The sequence below is a fragment of the Cibotium barometz genome, chromosome 2 (assembly GCF_041138505.1).
Source record: "Cibotium barometz isolate CiBa-2024 chromosome 2, ASM4113850v1, whole genome shotgun sequence".
Taxonomy (NCBI): domain Eukaryota; kingdom Viridiplantae; phylum Streptophyta; class Polypodiopsida; order Cyatheales; family Cibotiaceae; genus Cibotium; species Cibotium barometz.
Genome location: NC_141047.1, coordinates 64,673,955 through 64,696,758, shown reverse-complemented (window position 1 = coordinate 64,696,758; position 22,804 = coordinate 64,673,955). Strand labels below are relative to the sequence as shown.

The following is a 22,804-nucleotide window of genomic DNA, read 5'->3' as shown; positions in this document are numbered from 1 at the left end:
AGATTGAGAATGGCCATTCCCTATGACTATAGAGTGACATGGGACGGGAATGGGAACGGGATGATGTTGCTATCCCCAACATTCCTGAGTCTAAAAATGCCCATGGCTTGTGACTATGGAAGAAGCACCGGCTATAGCAAATTTGGAGCTATGATGTTCTGTGTGATTGCAGAAATATGTTGAGTTTCTTATATATATGTAGTAGGGCTGATGGTCGGTCAGGGTGAGCTGTCGGCCAGCAGCAAAGTCAAATAAAATGCCAAAAAGACCCTTTTGGGCTGGATAAAATGGCAAGTTTGGGCATATTTTCACACAAAGAGCGCTTGAAAGTTAAAGCGGTTAGGGGGAGCAGCAAGTCCTATGCTAGCCCATAGGCAGAATGCTACTCTCATGTGGGGGAGGCTTCCATAGGCTGCAGCAAGCTGGGATGAACCTGCGACCTCTTGCTCAAGATATCGAGTCAACTACCAACTGGCCTACATGTTGTGGACAACACTAATGTCTATTTATGTGGCTATGTTTGATGAAAGGCAATGGGGAGAGTGAAGCACATACATTGACACATCCAGGATGTACGGAAAGCATTTACAATTATTAGCAAAAGCCGGGATTACCCAAGGTATGATGCATAGTCTCTCGCATCCCATGGAGTGAGACTAAGCAATTGAGAGAGAGAGAGAGAGAGATACGATATATATATGATGAATACTAAACCATTGACATAAAAATAAATATGAAACTAGCTACTTAAGGGAAAGTATTCTTGTGATGCTACATGATGTGTCACATGAGTAATGTAGAGGAAAGACTTAACATGTGCTACATGATGTGTCACATGAGTGATGCATAGGAAAGAGTTAACATATGATTAACGCCAACCACATGAGATTATAGCAACACACAATAGAGGGGAGAGAGACCTAATCTAGCGTATATCGCAAAATATGAATATTTACAATGATGAACTTGAGCCGTGACTTAGATCTTGCTTATGCATACGTGTCTATTGATGCATAGTTGACTTGCTGATTCACAGCTTCGACTCCTCCCACCCCGCCTCAGAGGGACTCCCCCGCAGCCCCCTCGCCCGCCCCTGAGGACACCCCCATCAGGCTTTCTCTTTCGCCAGAAGAGGAAGCGAGCCTCACCGCAGAGGCGGAACGCCTCCAGGCTCATTCCACCATCTGCCGTATAGTCGGCACTCGCCCCAGCAGAGGGGAGATCCGGGATCTTCTCCAGGCCCGCCTTCTTGCAGATGTGGGCAAGATCTTGGACGTACAGCTACTGGGCCGTGGACATTACCAGATCGAGTTCGAGACCGCCCAGAGCGTGGCCAAGGTCCTAGCCATGAGTTCCCTTGACATCAGGGGTGCTCGGGCTTTCTTCAGACCTTGGCAGCATGGCTTTGACCCAGCAGTGGCCGAGCAGGGAGAGCGCCTTTTCCATGTTACAGTTTGCTTCCCTGGACTCCGCCGGGAGTATCTTCCGCTCCTCTCTAGGCTAGGAGCATTGGTGGGCTCGGTACTAGAGACTGGCCCCACAGCAGCTTCAGTGGTGGCCAGAGCAGCTGGGCTACCTTCGGTCAGAGTTTTGGTGTCTGACATCTCCTCCCTTCCTAAGGTCATTCAGCTACCTAGGATAGGGGGGGGATGGATTGATCAGAGAGTGGAGTTCTCGGGGCTCCCGAACCAGTGCTTCATTTGCAGGCAGGTCGGTCATCTGGCCAAGGCCTGCCCTCGCAGGAGACCCCGACCCTCACCACAGCAGCAGGCCCCTGATGGCCCGCCCACAGATGCGGCTCGGTAGGCAGCCTCTGGACACCTGCTCAGGCCACAGAGACCTCGGAGTGGCAGCCTGGACAGGGGCGCCGTCGAGGGAGACAGCCACAGCAGCACGCCTAGAGACCGCTGCAGCAGCAGCCACAGTCTCAGCATCACTGGGTTCCCGTGAGGAACAACTTTGCTCCCCTCCAAGAGGAGACCCCTGCGACGACTAAGGATCAGGAGATGCCAGCACCCCCTCCTTCACCCCCCCACCCCCGTCCCTCCCCACCGCCTCGCTTCCACCTTCGCCTCCTCCCGTCCCCGCTCCGGTTTCGGCAGCGGCTCCCTCTCCACCCCCCTCGCCCCCCCCTCCTCCTCCCCACCCCGCCCACCTCACCTCCCCGGGAGGCCCTGGCAGTCCCCTGGCGTTCACCTGCAGTCTGGAGGGTACTGAGCACCGATCTCGCTCGAGCACCACAGAGGAGACTTACCATGCCGATTCGGGCTTCACGGATATTATCTATCCGCAGTCGGCTGAGTCGCCTCGGTACTAGACAGCGCTCGGAGGCTTTTGATTATGCCTTCACACGGCTTTTTGGAGCAGAGGGCCCCCATGAGCCAGCACCCATCAGAGTTCATGTAGTGATTCCTCCGGCCCGCGGGGAGGAGGCACTTGATTCAGCGGTGGCCTTCTCGTTCCCTCTATGTGGCCCATGCGACCGGGAGTGGACTCTAGAGCTCGCTCTTAGCACTTTGAAGACTTAGGCAGTTGAGTTTTCTCATCATGTGAGTGATCTGGAGGTGACAGATGTGATAGGCCAACTATAGGAGTTGGCTCATTTTTTCTTGGATCCCGGGAGTGTGGATGCCTCAGGGATTCGTCATTTGGTCGTTCGCATAGTGGCAGACTTAGCTCGCGACCCTGGATATGTATGTATACACGAGGTTGCTCTGTCTGAGCGGGAGGCAGTCGCCATGGGACACAGCCACTGGCGCCTAATCCGTGATTCTTGCAGTACACCGGGTGGGCAGATTCGCAGCCGCACGGATGGGGACTATTCTCCATCCAAGCTGCTTGCGAAGGCCCGCCGTATGGTTGAGACAGCATCCACCTCAGCAGGTCATCCATGAGGATCATCTCATGGAATGTACAGGGCCTCGGCGGAGCACATTATATACGCTATCGTGGTTGCTTGAGGGAGGAGCTTCAGAGATGCCTAGTTGGTGGCAGCATTGATATTTTGATGATGCAGGAGCACCACTTGGGTGAGAGCAAGATCCGGAGATATGGTTCGGTGATGCCTGGTAGATGGGACACCTTTTGGTCTGCAGGGTTTGGTCCTTTGGGTGGACAGGGAGGAGTATGCATGGTCATTGCAGATGTATGGCGGTAGGCCATTGTGGATCGAGGGATCATTGTGCTTGGTAGAGCACAGTATGTCATTCTGAGGATGCATGATGAGCTAGTGGGCGTGCTCAACGTCTATGCGCCCAACCATGCTAGTGCCAGAGCAGAGTTCTGGACCCAGGTTATGGATGCATTGCCAGAGGCCGCACATTGGTGTGTCGGGGGTGACTTCAACATGCTTGAGGACCCGGCTGTTAGGGTGGGAGGCAGTCATGTTACAGTGCACGGCACGGAGCTTGCGGCTTGGGAGCGATTTTGCATGTCACTGAGGATCACTGATGCATGGCAGCATGGGGCCTTCTCCCGCTCTCAGGACAGTCTTAGTTTCTCTCGGTCGGATCGCCGGCAGGGAGGGACTAATCTATCACGGATTGATCGCTTTTATGTGGGCGACTGGTTAGGGGAGCGAGGGGGCTCCGTTGGCATTCTCGTTGGCACCTCATTTTCAGATCATGCGCCAGTTATTTTGACGCTTGAGGAGAGGACACGGGAGCCCAGCTTGCAGTTGAGGATCCCAGAGAGGGTACTTACAGATCCTAGTCTCGCAGAGGACATTGAGAGGATCTGGCATGATAGTCAGTGCTCTGACCAGGATGCAGTAGGCCAGTGTGCCCAGGGACTCATGGAGCTTAGCTCTTTTCTGCACGCTGCAGCTTTGACACGGCTGGGAGAGATTCGCGAGCGGGAGCAGCGGCTGAGACGCAGCCTTGCTTCACTTCAGCGCCTTCAGGAGCAGCAGCCTGCATGTGAGTGGGTGGCGTCCCAGCTGAGCCAGGCACGCCAGGAGGTTAGAGAGGCAGAGGAGTAGAGACATGAGTTTTACTATCGTCGTCGCCAGGCCTCTCAGTGGACGCAGCTTGGGGATAGAGTGACTGGGGAGTTTTTTGAGATTACTGGACCCCGCCATGCTCGAGCAGGAGTCCGTCAGCTTGGGAGGCCGAACGGGTCTGTAGTAGCTACTGAGCCCGGCCACTGGGTTCTATAGAGACCTGCTTTCAGCGGAGCCAGCCACTGAGGCTCGGGATGCTTGCAGACAGACGGTGTGGGCCCAGGTGCAGAGGAGGGTCACAGATCGTATGCGTACAGTCCTTGGTGCGCCTCTTTCAGAGGTTGAGCTTGCTGAGGCCTTGAGGGTCCTGCCGCGCCATAGTTGCCCAGGGGAGGATGGACTGGCGCCTGCCTTTTTTATGCGCTATTGGGACCTTTTGGGGCCAGGCCTCCGCAGGGGCTTTCAGTATGTTTTGGACACTGGGGTGATGCCACAGAGCTTTTCAGAGGGCTTGATCTTTCTCATCCCCAAGGGGGAGGGAGTATCAGATGATATTCGGCATTGGAGACCTATTACGATCCTCAATACTGTCTACAAGGTCTTAGCAAAGGCCTTGAGTTTGAGGATCCAGCCCTTCCTGGGGGAGTTGATTCACGCTACCCAGACAGGATTCGTCAAGGAGCGTAGTATCCTTGACAACATTTTTACCTTTTGGGAGGCGACGGCCCGAGCTAGATTTCTTGGTGAGGACTTGGTCGTGATGCTTCTCGATTTTGAGAAGGCATACGATAGAGTCGATTGGGGTTTCTTAGAGGGCACTATGCTTCGCTTGGGCTTTGAGCCAGGTTGGATTAGAGGGGTGGCGGCTCTGTATTCCACAGTTCGCAGCCATGTGTTGATTGCAGGAGGATGGGGGCCGAGTTTTGAGCTGACCAGATCAGTCCGTGTGTCCCCTCGCCCCTTTTCTTTTTCTCTTCTTTGCGGAGGCTATGAGCATGTATTTGACGGCAGAGGAGGTTGGTTTGAGAGGACTCCAGCTCCCAGTTCGGGGGGAGGACCTGCTCGATGCTGAGTTTGCAGACGACACGGGCTTCTTTTTGCATGGCGAGGAGGCCAATCTTCTTCGGGCAGAGCAGTCGCTCCAGGTTTTTTAGTGCAGCTTCAGGAGCATTGATCAATTGGCGCAAGACAGTGGCCTTTTGGATCAGTAGTGCTCCCACTCCGGCATGGAGCTCGGACCCCGGCTTTAGATGGATTCCTCCTGGCACAGCAGTGCGGTATTTGGGATGCCAGATTGGACTAGATTTGTCACCTGAGCAGCAGATTGCCCCGCTTCTTCTGAGCATTCGGAAGAAGCTTTTGTATTGGAGTACAGCTCGACTATCCTTGGCTGGGAGGGTGGTGGTGGCAAATCAGGTGCTGTTAGCGACCATGTGGTACATTACGTCTTGCTGGATCTTCTCGAGCTCTTGCATCAGCCAGGTACAGAGGCTGATCAGGAACTTTCTTTGGTCTGGGCGGGACGGTCAGCCAGCTCGGGCAAAGGTTGCATGGGCAATTATTACACTTCCGCTGGCTCAGGGAGGCTTGGGCATTATAGATCCAGTCGATCAGAGTAGAGCCTTATTGGGGAAGCTGATTGTTCGGGGGCTGCTTCCAGGCGCTGAGCCTTGGAAAGAGCAGCTCTTGCAGCGGCTGCAGGCTCGGGCTCCCCCAGCAGGGGGCACTTGGGCACCAGAGATTCGATGGATCTTCATAGAGATGAGGAGGACAGGCCTCAGTAGAGGATGGGAGGACAGATTTGCTTTGAGCATCCTGAGAGCTTGGGAGCTGCTGAGACCGAGGCTCTCTTAGCGACCTCCTTCTTGTGTTGAGGAGCGGGCCAGACAGCCGCTCATCTGGAGCCCAGCGGTTCGCACAGAGCAGGGTCATATGCTGGGTTCTCGGCCTCGTCTAGCCTGGGGACCTTTGGCGGCAGGCCCAGCACGTAGCTTTGGAGACTGGCAGGTCTTCTGCAGTCTACCAGAGGAGATCCAGGTGGAGAGGCTGAGTCACTTCAGAGGGGGGTTGATTATGAGGGATGACATTTAGGAGGCACTCACAGAGGAGTGGTTCACGCCTATCGAGCTAGTGGCCCCACGGTGGATGGGAGCCTTTACACAGTTGGAGATCCTGATTGCTGTCAGAGCTTGCACTGAGGATGGCAAATGCCTCTACTATGAGATTCAGGATGAGGGCAGACTTCAGAGAGTGGAGGTGGAGTCGCCTTTGGTTGCAGAGTGCACCTTTCAAAGGATACGGGTAGTCGCCGCCGCTTCTCGGAAGTGGCATATTAACCCAGACCCTGCAGATGTGCTCCCGGATTGGCGCATATGGGCATATGCAGCGCGCCCTTTGGCCCGGCTACAGTGGGACCCTGGTGAGTACGAGTGGCACGATCCTTATGCATCCCTTGAGGCCACAGAGATTACCTTTTTTCAGTATACTGTTCGGTTGGGACGGCATATTTTGACGGCGAGGAGGATGGTCTCTCCAGCTGTAGCGGGGCACTAGCGGCTACAGGGACTCTCATAGGAGTTTCTGGAGGATTTTTGGTCCCGGCTCTGGGCTAGTCGACAGGCCCGCAGGATCTCGACTTTCTTTTGCTGGTCGCCCACAAGGGCTCCGCAGTTGGCACCTGGCTTGTCTACAGCGGTCTTCCAGCGGCCTGCGTCCGATGCGGCCACCCTATGGAGACACAGAGACATTGCCTTTGGGACTGCCCTCAGGCGCAGCTGATTTGGCTGCGGATGCTGCGTATTCTGGCCCCCCTCTCTCCAGAGGGTACGTATACGTGGGGTGCCGTTGCTTGGTCGACTGATTTCTCGTCCGCCATCTGGACACAGGAGAGGGATCTACGATGGGAGCTCCTTAGCAGCATCACCATTTGGTTCACCTGGAAGGCCCGGTGTTTCAGGGCCTTTGAGGGGAGACTGGAGTCACCAGCAAGACTGTTGGGGGGATTTGGCAGGAGTTGATCCACACCTTGCGGGGACAGTACGACCGCATTCGGGGCGACTCGGATGAGGCGATCTTGCGGCGCCAAGCCTTTCACACCACCTGGCGCAGCGGCCCCTTCTATACCCTTCACGCGGGGTCCCCCCGCTGGCACTACAGGCCACCTGCTTGGCTTTTCTCCCCTCCTATTGTATGATATAGCCATTCAGTTCTTTGTACTGATACTTGTACTTTTCAGCACCTAGGGAGAGTCTGAAGAGGACAAAGTATTGGGTCCCGAATACCCTCTGTAGGGCCCCCACAACGAATGGTGTATTTGCTTTTATCAGAATGATGCAAAACTGAAAATAAAAGACTAACTGAACCTGTTTTGGCTGAGATAGATCTCTGCCCTTGACCTTCAAACCTTCACCCTTGCGTTAGCTTCTCCCTTGGTTGTCTTGGCCCTTGAGTAGCTGTAGCACCTTGTGAATTATGAGATGAATGGAACTGATTTATGCAATGGGTATTTATACCCCTCCAATATATTGGTCGGTTGGTTTTACGCCAAGCGGCTGTTTATTATAAGCCTCACGACTGCAGAAAATAGCATTTAATGCTATTAAATCCTACGTTTCACACCTATGGAGGGCTGGCCACCTATGTGCATGGACTGGGTTGCTAGACAGCCCTGCGCAGGCTGTGTGGGCTGCCTCCACACACAGCCGACTGGTTGGGCGGGGCTCAAGGCCCTGACGGATGCCTGGCCAGGGCCCTTAGGACTGGCTAACAGCCAAGTTAGGGCAAGTGGGCACAACATGGGGCCCTCCTGGCCCCTTGGGGTGGTTCTAAACCTCCCCATGCCCACTACAAGAGCCTTAGGCTTGGCTCTAGGGTAGCCCTTTGGGTTGGACTCTATTCTACATGTAAATCTACATGTCTACACAGAGGTCTGGCATCCAGTATCATACCAGATACAGAGTACCACTGACATCATTCCAGAGAGAGACTCACAGCGTGGACTGGCACTGCTTCATGTGCAAGACAATGCACACTTGACCACAGTACTACTGACATCATTCCAGAGGGAGACTCACAGCGTGGACTGGCACTGCTTCATGTGCAGGACAATGCACACCTGACCTCGGACGACTGGAGTGGAACCTTGGTTGATTGGTCCCGGACTGGGCTCACATGGGACCAGTTTTCCACCCCAGGTCCTGCATCTTCTGTACAGATATGTCTATGTGGCATCCAAGTGCGGGATGCACGTGACATCCCCTTCTGCTTAACTTGACAGAAGCTCCATAGCCTCCAAATAATCCGTTAATAACGCTGGATAGTCGTCTAAAAACCCTTTGTCAAGCCATACCGCTTCGTGGGTCCCTCGGTCATGAAACTTTGTGAGGACCTTTCTTTGCCTTTGGCGTGAGTCATGCTTGAAGTGGTGCAAAAAAGGATCTGGTCTGGAACCATAACTTTAGCTTCATCAATGATATTTGGTTCATCTCGTCTTTAACTTTTGAAGGGATCAGACCTGCATATGGTTTTAACCAACTGATGTGGAACACATTGTGCATAGTCCAACTTGGAGGTAGCTTCAACTTCATTAAAACCTCATTAATCTTTCTCTGATGGGAAAAGGTCCGAAGCTCCTGAATGACAAGTTTGGGCATCGCTTGCCCACCTGTTTCAACCTTTGCTTCATAATCTGAAGATACATCCAATCACCTTCCGCAAACTTCATATCCCTTCGATCTTTGTTGGCTTGTCGAGTGTAGGCCTCATGCAACCTGTCTTTTACTAACTCCAAAATCTCCTGGTAAGACTCCGTCAATCTGTTCGCTTCAAGTACTGAAGACGCGGTTTTGGTCAATAGCGATTGGAATGGTCTTCCAAACGCTGGCTCATATGGAGTCTTGCCAGTTAACTGAAGAAATAGAATCATTCAAAACAGCTTGAACTAAAGGCAAATATGATTCCCACTTACCTTGTTGATCGTGGACATAACACTTCAGCACATCAAAGGCCAATTGGTTGTAGATTTTTGTCTGGTCGTCCGTCTGTGGGTGAAATGCATTGGAAAAATTCAATTTAGTGCCAAAGTTATCAAACAATGCCCTCCAAAAATGACTGGTAAACTTGGCATCTCGGTCTGACACTATGGTCCTAGGAATCTGTTAATTGGGTACCAATGCCGAATGAACAAATGGGTAATATCTTCGGCGGTCACATTGGCCTTGCATGGAATAAACATAACAAATTTGCTAAATCTATCAACTATAGGTAAGCACTGAGTATTACGCTTACTCGGACTGGGAGGTAGATTCGTGACAAAATCCATCGAAATATCTTGGAAAGGTGCCTCAAGAATTGGCAAGGGCTGTAACAATTTGGCCACCCAATTGGTCACCATTTGGCCACCCAATTGGTCCACCCGTGCTTTCTCATCATGTATGTACATTGGACTGGTGTCCATGGTAGTTGTATATGTCTCTAGTCTTTTTGCTGAAAACCCTAATTTCAGTCCTCCTTTCTCAAGTTGAACCATAGGGGAAAGCTTTCCCAAGGTTCTCTTCATCCTCTTGAAGACTTTTGTCGTGAAGAAATGCGACAAATCGAAGATCTCAACACTCCAAGGACTTCTATCGCAAAGACTTCCACTGTCATGGACTCTACTTGCTATTGGTAAGCTTTTATGCTTAAATATGGGAGCAAGTAGCAGGAGGAGGAACCGGATTACAAGATCACATACCCTGTGTAGCGTTCTCTTATCCTACGTGCTCTCTTGCAGATTGTTGCTACCATGTGTTGGTGGAACAATAGAGAACAGATGGTAGGGAACATGGACACTTGAGAGGGTAGCGTGGATTGCAAGTCTACATCGGCAACCACTTGTTTGCAATACTGTATTCATATGCATTGGTATGGAAATCTGGTCAAAAATGCCCATGACACTATGTACTTGATTCTCCCAAGATCAATATACTTTATTTGAGGGAGGGGTCGGTTGTTCCGGCTCATTGTGTGTCTCTTGTCAATTCAGCAATTTACTTCTCGTATTTGAGCAAGTGTCCATTAAATCTTAGTGTATTTGAGTGTATTGATTAGCATTGTGTTCAACCAAGTTACAGAGATTGTCCTGAAGAAAAATCTTGTGGAACTTTTCATCTAGAGCCAAATACTTCTCGGAAGCACGGGCCATCGTCTGGGCAGTCTGGATGTAGATCATCGCACAATGTGCGTCTTTCGTGATTGCTCGTTTAGCCTGCAAGTGGCTTTTAAGCGGAAAGTTTAGAATTCCTGGCTCACTGTCACATGCACTCTGCACTTAGTGCAGAGTGCATGGTGACAAGATGGCTCATCATTAGCAGTGCAACATTTGTACATTATTAGAACCCAGTAGGATGATATTTATCGTATGCCGTGACCCCATTGTATATCCTCAGTCCAGGATAAGTCAGGCACGAGCTACGTAGGTCATTCCTTAGCCTTAGCAGGTCGGTCGGTTAGTCAGTGAGTCAGTCAATCAAGTCCCTTTACCCACTTGGAGAGAATCATTCATGCATATAGAGTCAGTAGAAGCCTTAGGGTTTGCATCAGAAAGCATTCTGCATTTTGCATAATGTGCATTCATATGCCTGTGCATCATTTAGAACATCCCAGAAGCCTTAGGGAATTTACTAGGATTTATCTGGTATTTTTTTCATATTTTATGGTATTTATTTAGCATTTATTGTCATTTATAAATATAAACTTTATTAAATAAATGACCAGCCAACTTGACCAGCCTCTAGTTAGTATAAATAGGGTTGCATCCCTGCCTTCAGCCCTAGACTAATCCAACACCATTGGAGCTTCTGCGTTTGCTTCTCCAGCCTTGAGAACTTGCGTTTTGCTTCAATCAGCCGTACAACAGTACTTGTACATCAACGCAGCAGTCCTGTAGACATTTAGCAGCTCAGCAGTCCTTGCGGATCATAGGCGCAGCCATTCAGCACTTCCACAGGTCCCAAAACAGCATATATCTCTGCGTTTTTGCATACATCACAGCCGCTTGCAGTTCAGTTCAGTCCAGCCCTGCGTTTACAGTTCCATAGCAGTCATACAGTCTGCGTTTCAGTCCAGCATCAGTTCTACAACAGTATTCAGCCCTACAGCAGTGCCTCCGCCTTCTGTGCATCATCCATACATGCTACAGTCATCTGGTGTAGGTAACATATCATTCATAAGCATTTACAGCATAGTTACATAGCTTAGAACAGTCCACCGCAGTCCTTTCTGAGCCTCAGGTGTGCAGCCCTTCCTCATGCCCTTGGGAAGAGTACATAGGCTCGAGATCAGTTCATTGTGGTGTTTCTACAGCCGTGTGCAGTTAAGCCAGGCTTCCAATCCTCCGAGATCTTGCGTTTGGCTTATCTACAGTCCACACAGTCATTCTCTCTAAAGTAATAAAGCAAATACTATCTCGTTATCGGGGTAGGGGGCACTTCAGTGGGTAATTTGGGACCCAATTTGGTGTACAATTCTCATATATCTCTCTCTCATCTCTTTAAAGTTTGAAGTATTAAAATGGATTGCTAAACTCACGAAACTCAGGATACAGAAGACGGTGTGAGCATTTGTGTGACAGGATCTTCCAATACGAAGACTTCCGTTGCATATTACATTGGTATTAGATTCAGATTGTCCACACACACCGTATCCTAGTGTGGGGGTATCCTTGGATGGTTAGATTGCGTTCTGGCACGACCAATGACTTTAGCATCATTTCTATAGAAGAGAGTACTCATCAGCTGGAAGACGTCTCCCCTGAAGGAGACCATGTTCCTCCGCCTATAGCAAACACCATAGCTCTTCTGAGAGCTCAGAACCAGTTGCTCATGGATCGTCTCCAACTCTTGGAGGCAGCAGCAGCACGTCCTTCTCCGCCTCGAGCAGCACACGACTACATCTCCCTCTTCTCAGATGGAACAACAAAGGAGAGAGGATGAGGCCCGAAGGAAAGAAGAAAAAGCAGAAAGACGGGACTATGAGGAAGCCCAACGCAGGATCGAGGAAGACTGGCGTTAGGCTGAACTCGCCACTGGGGAACACCAACATGAGCTTGATCGAGAACGTATGTTACTCGAGCACCAACGGAAAAAAGAGGCCATACACTTGAGGTATCAACAACTCTCCTTAGTATCCCCAGTAATAGGTGCCACCAGCCCGCAGTCCGCAGCAGCATCAACCACCGTCATTCGCAGTCAACCAAACTTTAGTAAGTATGATGGTAAGTGTGATCATTCAGCAGTTAATCAATTTACTCATCAGTTTAATGCTCATTTTCCATTAGCTAGGATCACATACCCCCAAGATAAAGTCCACTTAGCGGCTCCCCATCTCACTGGTGAGGCAAACACTTGGTGGTAGCATTGGTCTAGTATTCATACAGATCAGACCACAGGTGTCATAGCCTTTGACTGGGACATCTTGTCCATGATCTGAAGACCAGATTTCTCTCGCCCCAGTACATGACCGGTCTGGCAGATGAGTTCTATGGACTCAGATAGAACGGATCCCCAATGCTTCAGTTTTCCGGAAAGGTTATCACTTTAGCATAGCAGTTAGGGTTATCTGTGCAGGCCAAGATGGAGCAATTCTTTCGTGGATTGGATCCTAACATTCGGTTCACAGTTCGTAACTTTGAACCTAGTACATATGACCGGGCTTTGACTCTCACTCAGAATGAAGAAATGAAGATGAACGGGGGCAAGTCCAAGCAGTCATCACAGTCTAGTACCAAACCCCAACAGGGGAAGGGTAATTCTTCCTTTAAAGACACTAAGACATACAACAGTCCTAGCTCTAGTTCAGGGTGTAAGGAATCCAAGCCTAAGAAAATCCCTAAGGAAAAGGCTCAAGTAGGCATCACTGGAGGCTATCTTTTTCCAGAGGAGTAAAGACAGTATCAGTCAGAAAACCGATGTTTTTTTTGTCATACCATTGGGCATGGTAAGAAGGATTGTCCAAAAAGGCAAGCGGAGCAAGCCTCCAAAGAGGCTTCTGCCACAGTTGCCGCAGTTTTTCCCGTTCCTCTAGACCTGAAACCGATCCCGTGAAGTGGGAATAGACTCTGTTGGACACCCACACGCGTAATAGCACAACTTAATATCACAATTTGAAATGGACAACTTAATAACAACTGGAATTTGAAATGAAATGAAATAAAAGAGATGGACACCAGCACTGGGGCCGGAACGGGCCGACCCCCCCCTCAATATATGAGATATTATTGGGAGTATTTAACAAATACAATGCTCCATGGGTTTATAGAACCAGATGATGTCCATGTACAAATGAATACAATACCAAACAAAAGGCTCGAAGTCGACGTTCGAAGTAGAGCGACCACTTGAGTGGTCCAGTCTCTACGGTCGTGTGCCTTCACTGGACTCCGCGGAGAGCGCCCCATTGGTGTTCCAGGACCACGCACAAACAGGCGCTCCCGTACTAATGCTTGGCTCTCCCGATCTCAGCACCTTTGGACCGTGGTTCTCCAAGAGCTTGGTCTACCCGCACCGAACGGGTGTTAGCCGTAGAGAGAATCCCTTATCAGATTTACCACAAAGCTCTTTACTTAAATCTGAAATTCACTTACTTGTAGCTTGCAGATGGAAGACCAATACCCGGATGTGTCTGCCTGTGTGCAGCTACTAGTGGAGGACACCAAGACACAGCAGCCTGTCGAAGAGGAGGAGGAGGAGCTGCCTGTGTTGAAGATGTAGCCACTTGAAGAAGGAAGATGCTGCCTATGAAAAGGAGGCACCACCACCTACAAAGAAACAGCAGCCACCTTCTTGTGGGGAAGGAAGAGGTGTAGTAGCTGCCACTCTGAAGAGATGCTGCCCGCAAAGGAGATGAAGCGCACAGTTGACAAGACCCGCTTGCTACCACTAATGCGGTTCAGATCTTACCTTCTATGCATTCCATGCCATCCGTGGTACTTGATGCTAAGCAGGAGGGTGAGACAATAACCACACAGAAAAGCCTAATCGGAGTTTATGGCGCTGCCAAGGGCCAACAGTTCATCATCCTTTTTGACATGGGCAATTCTGAGGATGCCATCTCTCTCCAGTTGGCTACCAACATGAGTCTTAGTGCCCTATCATTTGGAGGTAGATGAGTTCACACCTGGTCTCCACACCTACATTTCCCAGAAGACACAACAATTTGCCTTTGAAGTTCAAAAGGCCTCATTTCATTGAGATTTCATTGTCGCTCCTCTTTTGGGATGTGACATGATCTTAGGAATCCAGTGGTTTCGTCAGTATGAACCTATTCCCAATTGGGGGCAAGACACCTTTATTATCTCTAAAGGTTTTCTTGAGCTTGTCATGATTCGGGGCAATAGGAGCATTCTTGGTATCCCTATGATTTCTCATCTCCAAGCCAATCAAGCTATCCACAAGGGAGCAAAAGGAGCATTGATTTATGCTTAGACAGCTTCTATCTCATCAATAACTGCTGTCTCATCATCTTCAGTCCCTCAGTTGGCAGATCTCCTTTCTCATTCAGACATTTTTAAGGATGATCTCCCACCCAGTATCCCACAGTTAGCAGAACCTCCTAACAAGTTTCCCTCTTGTCTTTCCAAGACTTTCATGGGCAAGCTAGAACAGCAGTTAGTTCGCAAACATTTGAAAACTGTTCCTTATGAATGCATTTTCATAGTCACCACAAACCACCAAGCACTTAAGTGGCTCCCGACGATGCCAAGTGCCCAGTGGAGTGCTCAGCACACTAGACAGGATCAACTCTTCCACCAAGTTGGAGGAATGATCAAGTACATCCTTGGTCAGTATAACCCAGTAGCAGATGTGCTTAGTAGAAAGACTAGCATCCAGACCAGTCAGGAGTCTATCATTCTCAACATCTCTGGAAAAGACTTAAATAGCATAGAAGATCAGTTTGTCAATTCCGTAGAGTTTGGTACTCAACCTAGTTTGGCCCTCAATTTTGAGTTTGGCCATTATTCAGTTCACAGACAGGCATGTAAGTTTAGACGAGATATCCACTTCAAGGAAGGGGATTGGGTCTCTCAGTGCATCACGAAACAAAGATTGAAACAAGTGGGCAAACAGTGTCCCAAGCTTTCATTCCATAGTTTTGGTTCTTTTCCAATAGTCAAAAAGTTAAGTGATGTCTCTATGAAGTTAAAATTGCCTACCAGTTGGACAATGCATGATGTTTTCCATGTTTCTTGGCTAAAACCATATGTTGGTCCAGAAGTGTTTGATGTTTCAGATGAACAGCAGCCAGACGTGATAGACGAAGCAAAAGTTATTGAGCCCGAGCAGATCCTTCTTCATCGTTGGAAGCATGGTTCCGGTTGACAGATACGTTAGCTCTATACGAAATTCCGAGATCGAGGTACCCACGAAGCCGTATGGCTAGACGAGGAGTTCTTCCAGGAGTACCCCCAGTTGTTGGCGGACTACTTGGAAGCCATGAACCTGCCGCCAAGCTAAGCAGGAGGGAATGTCACATGCACTTTGCACTCAGTGCATGGTGACAAGATGGCTCATCATCAGCAGTGCAACATTTGTATATTATTAGAACCCAGTAGGATGATATTTGTCGTACGCCGTGACCCCGTAATATATCCTCAGTCCATGATAAGTCAGGCACGAGCTATGTAGATCTTTCCTTAGCCTTAGCGGGTCGGTCAGTCAGTCAGTCTAGTCCCTTAACCCACTTGGAGAGAATCATTCATGCATATAGAGTCAGTAGAAGCCTTAGGGTTTGCATTAGAAAGCACTCTGCATTTTGCATAATGTGCATTCATATGCCTATGCATCATTTAGAACATCCCAGAAGCCTTCAGGAATTTACTAGGATTTATCTGGTATTTTTTCCATATTTTATGGTATTTATTTAGCATTTATTGTCATTTATAAATATAAACTTTATTAAATAAATGACCAGCCAACTTGACCAGCCTCTAGTTAGTATAAATAGGCTTGCATAGGGCTTAGACATTTATTCAGTCTTCAGAAGCCAAGCACCCTTCATCCTCAGCCTTAGGAGCCTTCAGCCCTAGACTAATCCAACACCATTGGAGCTTCTGCGTTTGCTTCTCCAGCCTTGAGAACCTGCGTTCTGCTTCAATCAGCCGTACAGCAGTACTTGTACATCAAGGCAGCAGTCCAGTAGACATTCAGCAGCTCAGCAGTCCTGCTTCAATCAGCCGTACAGCAGTACTTGTACATCAAGGCAGCAGTCCAGTAGACATTCAGCAGCTCAGCAGTCCTTGCAGATCATAGGCGCAGCCATTCAGCACTTCCACAGGTCCCAAAACAGCATATATCTCTGCGTTTTTGCATACATCACAGCCGCCTGCAGTTCAGTTCAGTTCAGTCCAGCCCTGCGCTTACAGTTCCATAGCAGTCATACAGTCTGCGTTTTAGTCTAGCATCAATTCTACAACAGTATTCAGCCCTACAGCAGTGCCTCCGCCTTCTGTGCATCATCCATACATGCTACAGTCATCTGGTGTAGGTAACATATCATTCATAAGAATTTACAGCATAGTTACATAGCTTAGAATAGTCCACCGGAGTCCTTCTCAGCCTCAGGTGTGCAGCCCTTCCTCATGCCCTTGGGAAGAGTACATAGGCTCGATATGAGTTCATTGTGGTGTTTCTACAGCTGTGTACAGTTCAGCCAGGCTTCTGATCCTCCGAGATCTTGCGTTTGGCTTATCTACAGTCCACACAATCATTCTCTCTAAAGTAATAAAGCAAATACTATCTCGTTATCGGGATAGGGGGGCCTTTAGTGGGTAATTTGGGACCCAATTTGGTGTACAGTTCTCATATATCTGTCTCTCATCTCTTTAAAGTTTGAAGTATTAAAATGGATTGCTAAACTCACAAAACTCAAGATATAGAAGACGGTGTGAGCATTTGTGTGATAGGATCTTCCAATACGAAGACTTCCGCTGCATATTACACTCACACTTAATGGTCACTGAGGCATTTGACACATTCCGACTAATCTAGAAAGTGTGGTTGTCGCACCTGACATCAGGAAGGAACTTGTGAAACCTCTGAATGCCCAATATTATGTCTGTTCCTACAAGAGGGGCAACCATAAAATCACGCACAAACTCTTATGTCCTGAATGACTAATTTGGCACCCAGAGCTTCAAACTTGACGCTCGTCATCATGCCTATGCTAAAACCCTCAACTTGCTTGTCCATCAAAGTCAGGACGAAACGGGCACGCCGAGCAGCGTGTTCCGTGACCACATCCTCCGTGCCGCGGTTCTTAAACAAGACGACGACTCTCTGGCCACCTATGTAGTCAAAGGTCTTGAGCAATTTGTTGCACTCATACTCTTGGTCATGGGCGCCCTTCTGCTTATCTTCGAGCTCCTGGCTAATGATTGCTCCAATTGAAGCATTGGGATCCGAAGAACTAGGGGCAACCACTGGGGTTTGTATGGAAGGTGGGCTCACCACTGAAGTTGTGGAGTCTGGGGTGGCGGTCTTGGGAGTGGTAATCTTCTTAGGACACTCCCGAGAAGTGTATCCTTTTGTATAACAAAAGAAACACCTACGCTCCTTTTTGTACTGAGTAATCTCCTCAGCACTCAATTTGCCACCTGTCTTGCCTGCCTCCGCGTTCTGGTCTGGAGTAAGCTTGGATGCATTGGTCGAGTTCTTGGAGGCAGAGGCTCTCGTGCTCTGTCTTGGAGAAGACCCCGTCTGGTTCTGGCCTTTACTCCCTAAGGTGGTAACCTTGGGAGTAGCCGGCTGGTAAGTCTTGGGCTTGCCACCATTGTGCTTCATTTCAGCACTCTGCGCAAGCGAGAGTGCATCTTCGAAGGTGGGTGGCCTAAACATACGCACCTCCCACTGGATTTGCGTGTCAAGGCCATACAGACATTGCCCTTTCTTGTCCGTATCAGATAAGCCTAATTGCAAACATAAGTTCAAAATTCTGTTGGCAAACTGAAGGATTGGTTGCGTGTTCTGACGCGCTAACCTAAACTCGTCTTCGAGTCGCTCAAGGTAATGGGGCGGTAGAAACCGCTGCGTAAGGTCGCGGACAAACTCGTCCCAAACATAAGCTGCCATACCTAATCTGGTGTGGGCATGAGCCCACTGGGTCCACCAAGGAATTGTTAGAATGCGCAACGGAGTGACCAAATCTGGGAACACAAGAGCAAACGCAATGCAGAAAGAAAACAGCACGAGAGAGAGAGAGAGAGAGAGAGAGAGAGAGAGAGAGAGAGAGAGAGAGAGAGAGAGAGAGAGAGAGAGGCGTGTAACTCTGCTCTATATACACAAAGAAGATCCCGAATATGATACACATGTGACAAGGGACTGGGGGGCCATTTTATATGGCCCCCATAGTGCAGTCGGCCTGTTTCAGAGGCAGCCGACTGGCACTAAACCTCCACGACCATCCAAAAAGCAGTCGGCCAGCTGCAGGGGTGTCGGCCAACACATGTGGGAGGTCGTGCACCTGAAGCAAAACAATCAGCCAGCACCAGCATATACAAATGCAGTCGGCCAGCATCAGAGGTCCTCCTTCCACCACAAGGCTGCCACCCAAGCCACAAAAAAATAGGGAAAATTGGGGGAAAAATACGGGGAGTGGGGAAAAATGAGAAAACACCTACAAGGGCGGGCATACCCACAACAAAGGCCCTGGTGTCTACAGAAAGGCAGGAGATGACTTCTAACAGGAATGGCCTCACCTTCCAAGTACCAACTGGCTAAGATCACTTTGTTAGTATCATTCTTTCTAACTGCGGCAAAGTAAGCTTCAAATTGATGCAACCATGAATAAAGAGTTGTGGGGTCGAGTTTACCATTATACTTACTGAAGTTTATTTTCTCGGGAAAATGATTTGAGGAACCCGCTGGTGTCAGTCTTGCGTCCAAAGCCGCAAGGTATCGCTCATGTTCCACATGTCGCATGGCTTCGTCTTCACGTTGTCGGATCTCCAATGCACGCATTTGCAACTCAAGCATCGAACTCGGCTGCGGTCGTGACCCTTCAAGAGGGTCCGTATAGAGGATCTGGAATCTGGGATACGGAAGGAGAGGGAGGAGGAGAGGGAAAACGCGGAGCTGGGGAATGGGTGCGCTCTTCCAGAGCCAGTATGTGTGTCTTCTGCCCTTCCAACTTGGTACTCTGGTCTGTGATTGCTTGCATCATTTGTTGGAACATCTCTTTAACACTCATGCTTGATGCCCTAGCTGGGCTACTTGGTGCACTAAGGTCCTGGACCAAGGTTCTTGGTCTCTCTTGTCGTCGAAGCTCGCCATGGCAGGAAAATGCACCTCCTTTCCAGAGCACAATCAGCGCAATCAGACCATCGAGTGTGTGTGTGGGAGACTTCCAGAGGTTGAAAACCAACCGTCCTTTGAGGGACAAGAGTCACTCCGAAGGGGGTGGTCCACCGGAGTCTGAAAACCAACCACACGAGTGAGAACTTTTTTTTGGTTTCTTGCTGAGTCTTTACACTTAAAGTAGGCTCTGATACCATTGTAACATGCGGAAGCTTCAGGGGAGATCGGGAACTTCAATGCTCAAAAATCAGCACACTTGTCGCGACGAAATTAACGCACAAAACTGAATGTAGATGTGTAGAAAAATAGAGAGAAAGAGAGAGAGAGAGAGGGAGAAGAGGACACAGTATTGGGTCCCGAATACCCTCTGTAGGGCCCCAACCACGAATGGTGTATTTTCTTTTATTAGAATGATGCAAAACTGAAAATAAAGGACTGACTGAACCTGTTTTGGCTGAGATAGATCTCTGCCCTTGACCTTCAAACCTTCACCCTTGCGTTAGCTTCTCCCTTGGCTGTCCTGGCCCTTGAGTAGCTGCAGCACCTTGTGAATTATGAGATGAATGGAACTGAGTTATGCAATGGGTATTTATACCCCTCCAGTATGCTGGTCAGCTGGTTTTACTCCAGGCGGCTGTTTATTAAAAGCCTCACGACTGCATAAAATAGCATTTAATGCTATTAAATCCTATGTTTCACACCTATGGAGGGCTGGCCACCTATGCGCATGGATTGGGCTGCTGGACAGCCCTGCGCAGGCTGTGTAGGCTGCCCCCACACATAGCCGACTGGCTGGGCAGGGCTCAAGGTCCTGTCGGTTGCCTGGCCAGGGCTGGCTGACAGCCTGCCCAGCCCAAGTTAGGGCAAGTGAGCACAACATGGGGCCCTCCTGGCCCCTTGGGGTGGTTCTAAACCTCCCCATGCCCACTACAAGAGCCTTAGGCTTGGCTCTAGGGTGGCCCTTTGGGCTGGCCCCTATTCTACATGCAAACCTACATGTCTACACAGAGGTCTGGCATCCTGCATCATACCAGATACACAGAACCACTGACATCATTCCAGAGGGAGACTCACAGCGTGGATTGGCACTGCTTCATGTGTAGGACAATGCACACCTGACCTTGGACGCATGTGTAGGACAATCATAGTCACAGGGGACGGAGGGGACGGACCCTTGGAATGGGGGGACGCCGGGAACACTCTGGGACGGGAACGGACGGGGACAGATGGATGTCCCCAGCTAGGCGTTCCTCACAAGGGACGGCGTTCCGGGGACGGATCCAAGAGGGGACAGTTGTGGGGGACGGCTGCATGGGAACGCCTGCAGGTTACTGTTTGGGCAATGGTCACATTTTTGACCTTTTCTTTTGGCCGTTTGGGAGGGGCTTTTCATGGGCGTCCCTCACACTTCAAGCTTTAGCTTCACACACACACTCTCTCCCTCAAGCAGCAAGCCTCAAGGGCCAAGGTCTCAAGTTTCAAGCTCTCACACAAGCAAGCTGTAGCCTCTCAAGACACACACTCTCCCTCACACACACACTCTCTCTCAAGCTTCACACACACACACACACACACACACACACACACACACCCACCCATCCTCACACTCAAGTTCTCCCTCAACTTTCAAGGCTCAAGCCTCACTCACTCTCTCTCTCTCTCTCTCTCTCTCTCTCAAGCTATCAAGTGACAAGGAGGCATCCATCATCCATGGCATCCTCCTCGTGGCAGTGGCTCTTCAAGTTCCAACTACACCCGTAGAAGGACGACGGGATGGACATGGTGGGATGAGGTCAATCACACTCTATCCCCTCATGGAGGTGGTGCACAACCATGGACATGCAAGCTTTGCCCGTATAGGCGAGTGGGTGGTACTGACAAAGTAATTTTTAAGTGCCGTTCCTACCCGCGTCCCTGTTCCCTACATATGGCCGTCCCCCGTCCCGTCCCCGTCCTCGTCCCCCGTCTATGAGGACAATACACACCTGACCTCGGACGCATGTGTAGGACAATGCACACTTGACCTCGGACGACTGGAGTGGAACCCTCGTTGACTCGTCTCGGATTGGGCTCACATGGGACAGTTTTCCACCCCAGGTCCTGCACCTTCCGTACAGATATGTCCACCTGGCATCCAAGTGCGGGATGCACGTGACAATGGATGCGACATACAAGCTGTTATACAGGTTTATGAGCTCATGAATGAGCAACATGGGCTGGTTTACAAGTTTATGAGTTAATGATGGATGAGCCACATGGGCTAGTTTACAGGTTTAAGTGCTTGTGGGTCATACAAGTTTATGCATGTATGGAAGAGCCATATGGGCTGTCATACAAGTTTATGCACATATGGAAGAGCCATTCGGGCTGTTATACATGTTTGTGCGTCTATGGAAGGACATGTTGGATAGCCAGATTGGATGAAGGACAGGTTTATGATTGTATATGGATAAACGGGCATCTCTCATGGGGAGAGTAAGGCCCTCAAAGCTTGTACATGTTATATTTCTCCTTGGATAATGAAATAGTCCGAGGGGGGGGGGGGGGGGGGGTAGGCCCATTCTGGCCTCTATGTGGTGTCAGTTGTGCAACTTTTATTTTCAGCTTTGTGGATTGTTTAATGGCTGTGATTAAGTGCTGAAATGCTTAATTGTGCTCATGGCCAAAGCGATGCACACCCACTCCCGCGCTTTCCGGGTGAGGAACATTGGTATCAGAGCATAAGGCTTTCTTTCATTCTTATGTGAGAACGATCTTATTAAGGTGCATACTATGGCCATTGGTAGGATTACACATAGCAGTACCAGGGGTAATTGGATGTGAACATTATGGTTTCTTGGAGTCTGTGAGGAGGCATCTATCTTCTATCTTTGTATTGTGGAAGCTACTTCTCAAGCACAAAGCAAGCTATAATGGAGTTCTATTTGTCTCATGGCTTCATGATGTTTTCGGCAAAGAAGAAGAGCTAAGTATTCTTTGATGTTACAAAGCTATTTCTTTTTGATCCTTCATGGTTTATGTGTTTTGAACACCTAACCCTCGTGTGTAATGCAAGGAGAAGTGTTGTATTTTTTTCTTGAATGTGTTTCAGGAAAAATGATTTTCATGGCTGAGAAGCCTAGAATCTAGAGGTCATCTCTATTGTGAGCACGATGCTCGAGGACTGCAATGTATAACATGGTTATATATATATATGGTCATCTTTTGTATTCTTCACTTTGATGGCTTTATGGACTTACGGCTCCCTGTAACATGCAGAAGCTTTGGGGTAGATTGGTAACTTCAACGCTCAAAAATCAGCGATCGTTCATGACGAGAATAATGCACAAAACTGAAAGTAGATGTGCAAAAAATAGAGAGAGAGAGAGTGGGAGAAGAGGACACAGTATTGGGTCTCGAATACCCTCTGTAGGGCCCCCACCACGAATGGTGTCTTTACTATTTGCTTTTATTAGAATGATGTAAAATCTGAAAATAAAAGATTGACTTGACCTGTTTTGGCTGAGATAAATCTCTGCCCTTAACCTTCAACCTTCAC

At 49.3% G+C, this 22,804-nt stretch overlaps 1 protein-coding gene across 1 annotated transcript in view; it reads left to right on the top strand.

Moving 5' to 3' along the window:
• LOC147641363 (amino acid-ligase) overlaps window positions 1-22,804 on the top strand; it is a 40,624-nt gene that overhangs the window by 1,363 nt on the left and 16,457 nt on the right. The gene's annotated exons all lie outside the window — the stretch shown is intronic.